We start from the raw sequence: 9,575 nt of genomic DNA, 5'->3' as shown, positions 1-9,575 counted from the left end.
AACTAAAAATATTTTTTAAAAAATAATAAGGGCTGTGGCTCAGTGGTAGAGCGCTTGCTGCATGAGTGAGGCACTGGGTTCGATTGTCAGCACCACATAAAAATAAATAATAAAGGTCCATTGACAACTAAAAAATATTTTTAAAAAAAGTCCCTAAATTGAATCACCTGATAATTTGCGATTAGTTTTATTATTAGTTTTATTTATTTTCACTAATTGAGCAAGTGAAGTTCTTTTCAGAATGTTTATATTACAGAATGAAAACTACATCAGATAGTCTTACAGACTCTTTGATGTATTTCAAACATCTTCTAGTTACCTCTTTGATCTCACTATCGTTAAGTTTCAGTGTGCGTGGTCGCTTAAAAAAAAAGGAAGAGTAGGTGTTTTTTAGGGAAAAATTAGCACTTGGGGTTTCTACTGAGGTTCTTGGCCGGGACCAGTTATGAGTGCATCGAACCTTAGTGAATGAGAAAGCAAGGTTCTAATTCCCAGAAAACAAACCATGAAAAGTGAAAAATCCTCCAACAAGCCTCGTGCAGCGCCCAGCAGGAACCTTGACCTCAAGATGGCGTCGCGTAGTCATAAGATTCAGTCAGCTCCAATCAAAAATGGCAGGGTGGGTCCTAATTTTCGGCTCCAGCCTTTCTAGTCGCCACGAGGCGGTCCCTTTCTATGGTTGTTCGGCTCTGCGTGGTGAGTCCAAGCCAACAGAGGAGACTCTCTATACATGTTCTTCTCTATGGTTCTCTACTCCACGCCCCCGGTCGCAGTGCATGCCGGGCAAGAGGAAGACCTCCAGAAGCTCCCCGCGCATCGCGGCTGTGTTTGCGGCCTGTGCGAGTAGGCGCTTCGGAATTAGTCTCCCGGGCTAGCGGCGCGCAGAAACCTCGAACCGGTGGAGCCCATTCGTAACGTGGAGCCCAGAAGGCCGCGAAGACAGTACCGTTTTCTCAGCGGCGGGTGAGTTTACGCCTCTGAACGCCTGTGGAAACCGGAGGACCGGGTACCTCAGCTGGAGGAAGAGGAAAAGCCAGGGTGGCTGCGAAAGGGTGGGGTGGGGTGGGGTGGGGTGGGGTAGGGTAGGGGTGAGGGCTGGGGTGGGGGAGGGGACGGGCACGAGGCTTAGGTTTCTCCGCTTCTCTGAGGCCTCGAAAACCAGTGGGCCCAGGAGCCCATGGAGGCCGGCCTTACCGCCTGAGCGTTCCTCTTTGCATTGTCGCCCAATTTCCCTTTCCCTTTCACGTTCTGCTACGGAGTGAATCGCTTTGGTCCCATCTCGGCTGCGCGTTAGTCACAAAATGATCGGTATGCCCCTGGGGGGCATTTCCCTGAGGTTCCTTTCTTTATGGAGCTTGCACAGCACCCCTGTAGGTTTTTTCGGGCCTAGGACACATTGGCCCCAGGCCTTGAAGCCAGTCTGCACCCATCTTTTTTAGAGAGGTGCTGGCCACCAACGGATTTCTTTCACTTTGGCCATCTAGAGCCCGTCCCACTCGAATTTAGCTAATGCTCACCTGTTTTTTTTTTTTTTTTTAGCATATTCCTGGCTTGCTTAAGGTTGTAATGAGTTTTGCCTTCCTGCCGCCTTTCCGCATTGAAAGATGCAGTAATCTGTTTCCATTCATTTTAAGTGATTACCAGTCTCGGCATTAAAATGTTATTTCATTTTTACCGTTCCTTGGTCTTAAGTATTGCTTTTTAAGTATGTTTTTTAGAATAGATATAGGAGTGTGAAGGTTATTTTGATGTTATGTAATATAGATTTAGATGGTCATGGAAAGGCTGTTTTTGATACTGGGCAGAGTGAAGCAGACCAAAAGGAGGGAAGACATTGGACTTCTCTTGCACTAGACCGCTTTATTGGGAAGTACTGTGTATTAGGTAGTTGACAATGTGTCAAGATTTGTTTCATTTTTGTAGAAGTTTTTTGTTGTTTTTACCACTTAAAAAATCTTTATTTTGACGTTATTTTAGATTTACAGAAGAATTTATAAAGTAGTGTAGAGGATTTCTGTATGCAGTTGGTACTGTGTTATCCTGTAGATAAATTGTAAAAGATTGAAGAGAAACTTTTAATTTTTATTACCAAAACATTTAAGAGTCCAAGGAAGTCGTTCAGTTGATCATCAGTTCTCCTGATTCAAGTAGATGTTATACTATTCTAATAATTCATTTTTTTAAAGCCTTGGTTTTCTTCATCTGTAAAACGAGTGTTATAATAGTAATCACATTTATTCCAGTGTACTCTGATTAGACTTTCATAAGCAAAGCCATAACTAACTCTCGAATTGATTTCTTTCTTATTGGTATGTTATTGCTAGAAACAGACAGTAGAGTCTTTATATTGGTAATTTCAGGACAGTGGGGAGCCTTGGGAGTCTCCACCCACTTGCTGTGTTCAGTTGGACAAGTAAAGTGAGCAACAAGCCTGCATGGCTCACACCTGTAATCCCAGCCATTCAGGAGACTGAGGCAGGAGAAGAGCAAGTTCCAGGCAAGCCTTGGCAGTTCAGCCAGACACTGTCACAAAAAATAAGAAATATAAAGTACTGGAGTGTATGTAGCACAGTGGTAGAGCACCCCTGCATTCAAGCCCAGTACCTGCCCCCAAATTAATGAATTTACATTTGATAATTTGGGAATTAAGTAAGATAATGAAGACTTGCCAATAAAAGTAAATAAAAATGCTTATTAAATAATTTTGAGATAACCATTATCAGATTTTCTCTTTTATGGTCACAAGGTATTTTCTATGCCTTTCCTGTTTTGTTTTTTCTTCTGGTAGAGTACCTATAAGGCAGGGAAATAAAAGTTTGCTGTTTCACTCTTGTATATAGGCACCATATATTAATAATATTTTGACTAATTTTTAAATTTTGTGATTTGTCTTTTATTGCACTGTATTGACGCTCTCTGTGTATGTATTTTAAGTATTTTTTAGTTGTTGACAGACCTTTATTTTATTGTATATGGTGCTGAGAATGGAACCCAGTGCCTCACGCATGCTAGGCAAGCACTCTACCACTGAGCCACAACCCCAGCCCAATTTTATATATATATCTTTTTAATTGTTTATGGATCTTTATATGCGATGCTGAGAATCGAACCCAGTGCCTCACACATGCTAGGCGAAACACTCTCTACCACTGAGCCACAACTCTGACCCCTCAATATATATTTTTAAAATAAAATTATTTCATGTTAATATTGGGTAATGACTTCAGACCTGATAGGAATTTGGGATTTCTCCATTTATGGTACCATTTTGGCCACAGATAAGTACTTTTCTCATTTTTATGATTTGGAGAAAAATGGTATTATAGCTTTGAAAGCAAAAGTTGTCATTAGCATCATTAAATCATTAATGTCACAAAAGTAATCTTGTATTAAGAAAACATTCTATGTATTTTTTAATCTCTTGATTGCCTGTTCTTATACTACCATAGCCATTCATACAAGGGGATTTTAAGAGCTTCTTGAGCTTCTTCAACAGCTTTTATCCCTTTTCTTCCCCCTTTTGTCTTTTCTTTTTTATTTTTTAAACATTTTTTTAGTTATACATCTTTTTTTTTCCAAAATTTTTTTTTAGGTGTAGATGGACACAACACAATGCCTTTAGGTAGGTGAGCGCTTTACTGCTGAGCCACAATCCCAGCCCCTAGTTATACATCTTTATTTTTGTTTTTATTTTTATGTAGAGCAGAGGATCAAACCCAGTGCCTCACATGTGCAAGGCAAGTGCTCTGCCACTCAGATACAACCCCAGTCCATCTCTTTCTTTTTTTTTTTTTTTTAAACATATTTGAATTGTAGACACACAGTACTTTTATTTTATTTACTTATTTTTATGTGGTGCTGAGGATGGAACCCAGTGCCTCACACTTGCCAGGCAAGTGCTTTACCACTGAGCCATAAAACCAGGCCCTAGGCTTAGCTTTTATATTTTTCTATACTTTTATTTTATTTTATTTTATTTAAAGAGAGAGGAAGGGAGAGAGAAAAATTATTTTTTAGTTTTTGGCTGACACAACATCTTTGTTTGTTATGTGGTGCTGAGGATTGAACCCTGGCTGCACGCAGGCCAGGCGAGCGCGCTACCGCTTGAGCCACATCCCCAGCCCCACTTTTCTATACTTTTAAATACTTTTCTCTACTTTTAAAAACTTTTAAAAGTTTTTTTTTTTTTGGTACCAGGGGTTGAACTCAGGAGCACTTGGACACTGAGCCACATCCCCACCCCTATTTTTGTATTTTATTTAGAGACAGGCTCTCACTGTGTTGCTTGGTGCCTTCCCATTGCTGTCTCTGGCTTTGAACTCCTTTGATCCTCCTGTCTCAGCCCCCAGAGCTGCTGGGATTATAGGTGTGCACCACTGCGCCCAGCCGTTTAAAAGTTTTTAAACTTGCAGAAAATAAGAAGAAGAACACTACTCAGAATTACTGATATTCCTTTTTAAATTTAAGTTTTCATATAATTTAAAATTTACAAAAATGTTTCAAGAATAGTATGAAGAATTCTCAACTCACCCACATACCTGAAATGTTAATATTTTACCAATTGACTTCATTCTTTTTTAAAAAAAATATATATTTTAGTTGTAGATGGACACAGCACCTTTATTTTATTTGTTTGTATGTATGTATTTATTTATTTAATGTGGTGCGGGGATCTAACCCAGTGCCTCATGCATGCTAGGCAAGTGCTCTACCACTCAGCCACAACCTGGTCCCTCATTCTTTTCTGTCTTCATAGTTTCTTTCTGAAAAATTTGGGAGATGTGATGCCTCTTAACATAAAAATACTAAAGTGTATTTCCTTTAAAACTAGGAAATAGGCAAGGTGCAGTGTTGCACACCTGTAATACTAGCTACTAAGGAAACAAAGGCAGGAAGAATTCAAATTCAAGGCCACCCTGAAGAACTTAGTTACACTCTGTCTGGAAAGAAAGAAAAAGAAAAAAAAAAAAAAAAGGTTGGGGATGTAGCTCAGTGGTAAAGTGCCCTAGCACTTTTTTTCCCCTCTGTACCAGAAAGACAAACTAGGACACAGGTTCTCTTATTTAATAACAGTATAATGATCAAAATTAGGACATTAACATTGATACAGTATTATGTAATTTTCAGGTCTTAGATTTTGCCTCTTGTCCTGATATTTTTTTTAAAAAGCAGCTTTATGCTGGATGTAGTGGTGCACACTGCTCAGGAGGCTGAGGCAGGAGGATGGTGAGTTCAAAGCCAGCCTCAGCAAAAGTGAGTTGCTAAGCAATTCAGTGAGACCATGTCTCCAAATAAAATACTGAATAGGGCTAAGGATGTGGCTCAGTGGTTGAGTGCCCCTGGGTTCAATCCCTGTTACCCATCCAAAAATAATGTTTTTTAAAAATAGCAGCTTTATGAAGGTGTTTTTGACGTGTAAATGAGTTTTTTTTTTTAAGTAATCAGACAGAGTTAAACGGCCTAAAAGATCTCTCTGCCTATTTGTAAGTCACTGTACCCTAGGTTTTGTTTTGTTTTGTTCCCCTTTTGAGGTGGGGACAGAGATGGTGGGTGGATACTATGGATTGAACCTAGGGGCATTTACCACACTGAGTTACACCCCCAGCACCCCACTCTTAAATTTTGAGACACATTCTTACTAAGTTGCTTAGGGACTCACTAAATTGATGAAGCTCACCTGAAGCTTGTGGTTGTCTGGCCTCAGCCTTCTGAGTCACTGGAATTACAGGGTCTACCCCCTCCCTATCTTCTGTCTTACCCAGTTTGTAGGGACCACTAGTGTTTCTGTATACATAGTGTTGCTTTTTAATAATTGAAAAATGACAAATAACAAAGTGGAAATCTCAAGGAAAAAATCAACTCCTTTTTTTAGACAGTCAAAAGTCTTTCCTGCAGTACTGGGGACTGAACCTATGGTGTTCTACCACTGAGCTATATTTCCCTACCCTCTTGAGTATTTTCAGACTTCTGAAAAACTTTTCTGTAAAAGAAACTTTGTTCTTTAAATTTTTTTTAAGTTGTTGATGGACTTTTATCTATGTGATTTTTTTTTTTTTTTTTTTTTAGAGAGAGAGAGAATTTTAATATTTATTTTTTAGTTCTCGATGGACACAAAATCTTTGTATGTGGTGCTGAGGATCGAACCCGGGCCGCACGCATGCCAGGCGAGCGCGCTACCGCATGAGCCACATCCCCAGCCTGTTTATGTGGTTCTGAGAATCAAACCCAGTGCCTCACACATGCTAGGCAAGTGCTCTGCTGCTAATCCTGGAATTACAGGGCCTACCCCCTGTAAAAGAAATTTTTCTGTCAAATAGTCCTCATTCTTCTTTGGGCTTTGAATACTTTTTCTAGTAATAATGCCTGTAGACTCCAGTTCTGTGGAAATTTAGTTAATGGAGTAATGCATTTTAAGCGAATGTTTTGCTTAGGTTGAGGCAGGCAGTTATGTCAGTGTCCAGTGTATCTTGCAGGCTATGAGCAGGGCAGGAAACAGTACATGTTACATTAATAGTCACTTTTAGTCACTGTAGAACCTCTGAACTTTATATAGTAACTTAAATTTTATCCATTCAGGAACAGATACAAATAATACCTGGGGGAGAACTAGGCACAAAATTGAAACTATTTATTGGATGAATGCATGAATTCTATGTTAGTGTTCGCAGAGGGGGGATATTATTGGTTCATTCTTACCATTTCAAAAATTTGACACATAGTGAGTGCCCTGATGGGGCTAATTTATAAGCCTATCCTTGGTGAAATAATTTTATGTCTAGATATGTGTGTAACAAAGGGATAAGCATCTCTACCATATTTTGTATACCTGTAGTATTCTCAGAAGTGTAGAAAACTAAAGAATGCTTTGAAAGACAAAAAAGTGAAAAAAGCAGAATGCATGCATGTTAATGTAATATAGATAAATCTTACTTGCATTATTTTCTTTTTTTAGAGTAAATCTGTTGAAGTAAAATTACAATAAAATGAATCCATTTTAATTTCTATGAGTTTTGATTTATACATATGCCAGTGTGACCAACAGTATGCTAGATAAATATAGAAAATATTTCTTCCATTGTGATGCTTGGTTTGGGTCATGAAGTTTCTTATTTAATAGGTAAAAATGCTTTGGATCTTCTGTAAGTTAAGCACAGTATTTTTAAAAATGCTATTTAAATGATTTTAGTGCTAAAAATTAACTCTGCATCTCTCTTTCTTGAACTCCACATGCAATTTTTCAGCAAATCCTATTGGTGATCTTCAGTATGTTTAGAATCCAACAGTTTGATAAACCACTTTCACCACTTCCACCTGTTTCAAACTGCCATCATCTTGTGTGGATTATTACAATAGTCTCATGCTTCCATTCTGTTCTCTTCCAGTCTTACTTAATACAGTGGCCATTGATACTGTTAAAATGTTAGTCAAGTTAAAAAATCTTTCAGATGTTTTCCATCTTATTGAAAGTAACAATCAAAACCTTTACAATGTACTACAAAGTCCTGCACTCTGAACTCCCTCCCCAAGTAATAGTATTTTCAGCTTGCTTCAGCTACCCCAGAGATAATGTTGGCCTTGCTGTCTCCCTTGAACACACCCCAAAGTTGAACACACTCTGCCTACTTCAGGCATGTGTTTGCTGTTTCCTTTGCTTGGAAGATGTTTCCCCCAGATATGAAAAGGACTTCCTGTTTCAGCCTTTTTCAAATCTTTATTTAGCTCTTCATTTTCTTTGTGAGGTATATAAGCAGATTTGAAGTAAATCACTCCCTTGCTGTCTTCCCAGCTTTGGTTTCCTACAAAATGCCTTTCAGCATTCAATATATCTGTAGCATGAGTAATTATAATTTATATTTTATTTGTTATCTTTAAGAGCTAATAGGTTTGCTGTGATTATAAAAGTTTATTTGCACATGGCAAAACAAAATTTTATGTTGAATTATGTAATTTATGCATTTTAATGTTTAAATATTAATATTTTTTAAAGATCACAGGAAATGTTTTCTGATTTTTTCAAGGAAAAATTGAATATTCACAATAATTAACCATTAGCTGTGTTATTTTTCATCTGTTTTAAACTAAATTAAAGGGCTGGGGCTTTAGCTCAGTGGTAAAGAGCCCCCTTGGGTTCAATCCCCAATACCCCTCCAACAAAATCAAAAACTTAGAAAAGAATGCAAGGGGTATACTAGCATACACTAACATTAAAAATTATAAATATGGCATAAATTCCAATAATATAGTTTTATTAATAAAATATCTAATACTGGGGGGAGTGAAAAGTGGTTCTAAAAACTGAATCAAAGTCCATCTTTGATCATTGTGAGGCTAGCACTGGGTCATTGCTAGCATAGTACCTGGCTCATGGTAACTGCTTAATAAATGTCTATTGAGGCCCTCAGACTTTGTTTATTGATACATTCATTAATCAATTTATTTATTCAACAGGTACTATACCAACTGCCCTCCTAAGAAAGTGCTGAGATAGAGTATTATAATGATAATACAAGAGCTTCTGTAAGTAGGACAGTAGCCTTCTCTGTTTTAAAAGAAGATACACCCCCTTTCCACCCTTCTGTATAGAATATTTGTTTTTGATTTGGGGCAGAAAGTGTTACAAAAAAAAATTATAAGAAACTTAATACATTTATAGTCTAAAAATCTTGTGTTTTTCCTTTGTGATACATCCTGATACCTACCTAAATTTTAAAGCATTTCTAGTACCTTATTTGATAAGTATATGAATCATCCTAGGAATTCCTTTACTTATAAAACTTTCAAAATATTTTAAGTATATTGTTTTTTGAAGTTGAAGTTTAAATTGTATAGACTATTGATTGTGTGCATCAAGTAAATATGGTCTAATAAACAGGTAAAAAGATACTGAATCTCGTTAATGAAATAAAAGTTTTTTTTTTTAACCTATCAGATAATTAGAATTTAAAAACCTCTTTATTCCAACAATGGTGAGGATATGAGAAAAGGGCATAAAATTTACATACTAGTTTTTGGGACTGATTTAGACGTAAAATTTGGACATATACAATAATAATCTGTATTATGGAATTATTTACAGAGATGTATAGGATTATATGTCAAAATCTAAAGCATTATTTGAAAGAGATAAAAAAGTAGCATCAACCATTAATGTTGGTTGGATAATTATTGTATATCTGTATTAATAATAATTTTTACTACATTATAAAAACTGAAATAGAAATTTATAAGTGGATATGAAGAGATGTCAATGAAAATAGGGGAAAATGTAGGTAATAATATAGTTATACTGGAGAAAATTACAAATTATGTATTACTTTGTACATATAAAGGTATGTAGAAAACCATGAGATATGCCTAACTGTGGGATTAGGGAAAGAGAAAGGGATTAGGGAAAGAGAAAGTGGAAGAGTTACACTTTTTTCCTTAATTTTTTTTTAGTTGTTGATAGACTTTTATTTAATTAATTTTTTTATGTGCGGTACTGAGAATCTAACACAGTGCCTCACACATGCTAGGCGAGTAGTCTACTGCGAGCCACAACCCCAGCCCCCAAGAGTTACACTTTTTATTTTTCT

At 37.0% G+C, this 9,575-nt stretch overlaps 1 protein-coding gene across 1 annotated transcript in view; it reads left to right on the top strand.

The window, feature by feature from the left end:
* Nucleotides 1-782: 782 nt before the first annotated feature.
* Rbm25 (RNA binding motif protein 25) overlaps nucleotides 783-9,575 on the top strand; it is a 58,403-nt gene continuing 49,610 nt past the window's right edge. The window contains exon 1 of the mRNA XM_046440963.2: nucleotides 783-963. The gene's annotated coding sequence lies outside the window, so the exon portion shown is untranslated. The remainder of the gene's footprint in view (nucleotides 964-9,575) is intronic.

This window comes from Marmota monax, unplaced genomic scaffold (genome assembly GCF_021218885.2).
Source record: "Marmota monax isolate L192 unplaced genomic scaffold, Marmota_monax_Labrador192_F-V1.1 WCK01_AAM20220418_F8-fsc00017, whole genome shotgun sequence".
Taxonomy (NCBI): Eukaryota; Metazoa; Chordata; class Mammalia; order Rodentia; family Sciuridae; genus Marmota; species Marmota monax.
Note: the sequence above shows the minus strand (reverse complement) of the source record. Positions and strands in the feature narration are given on the sequence as shown.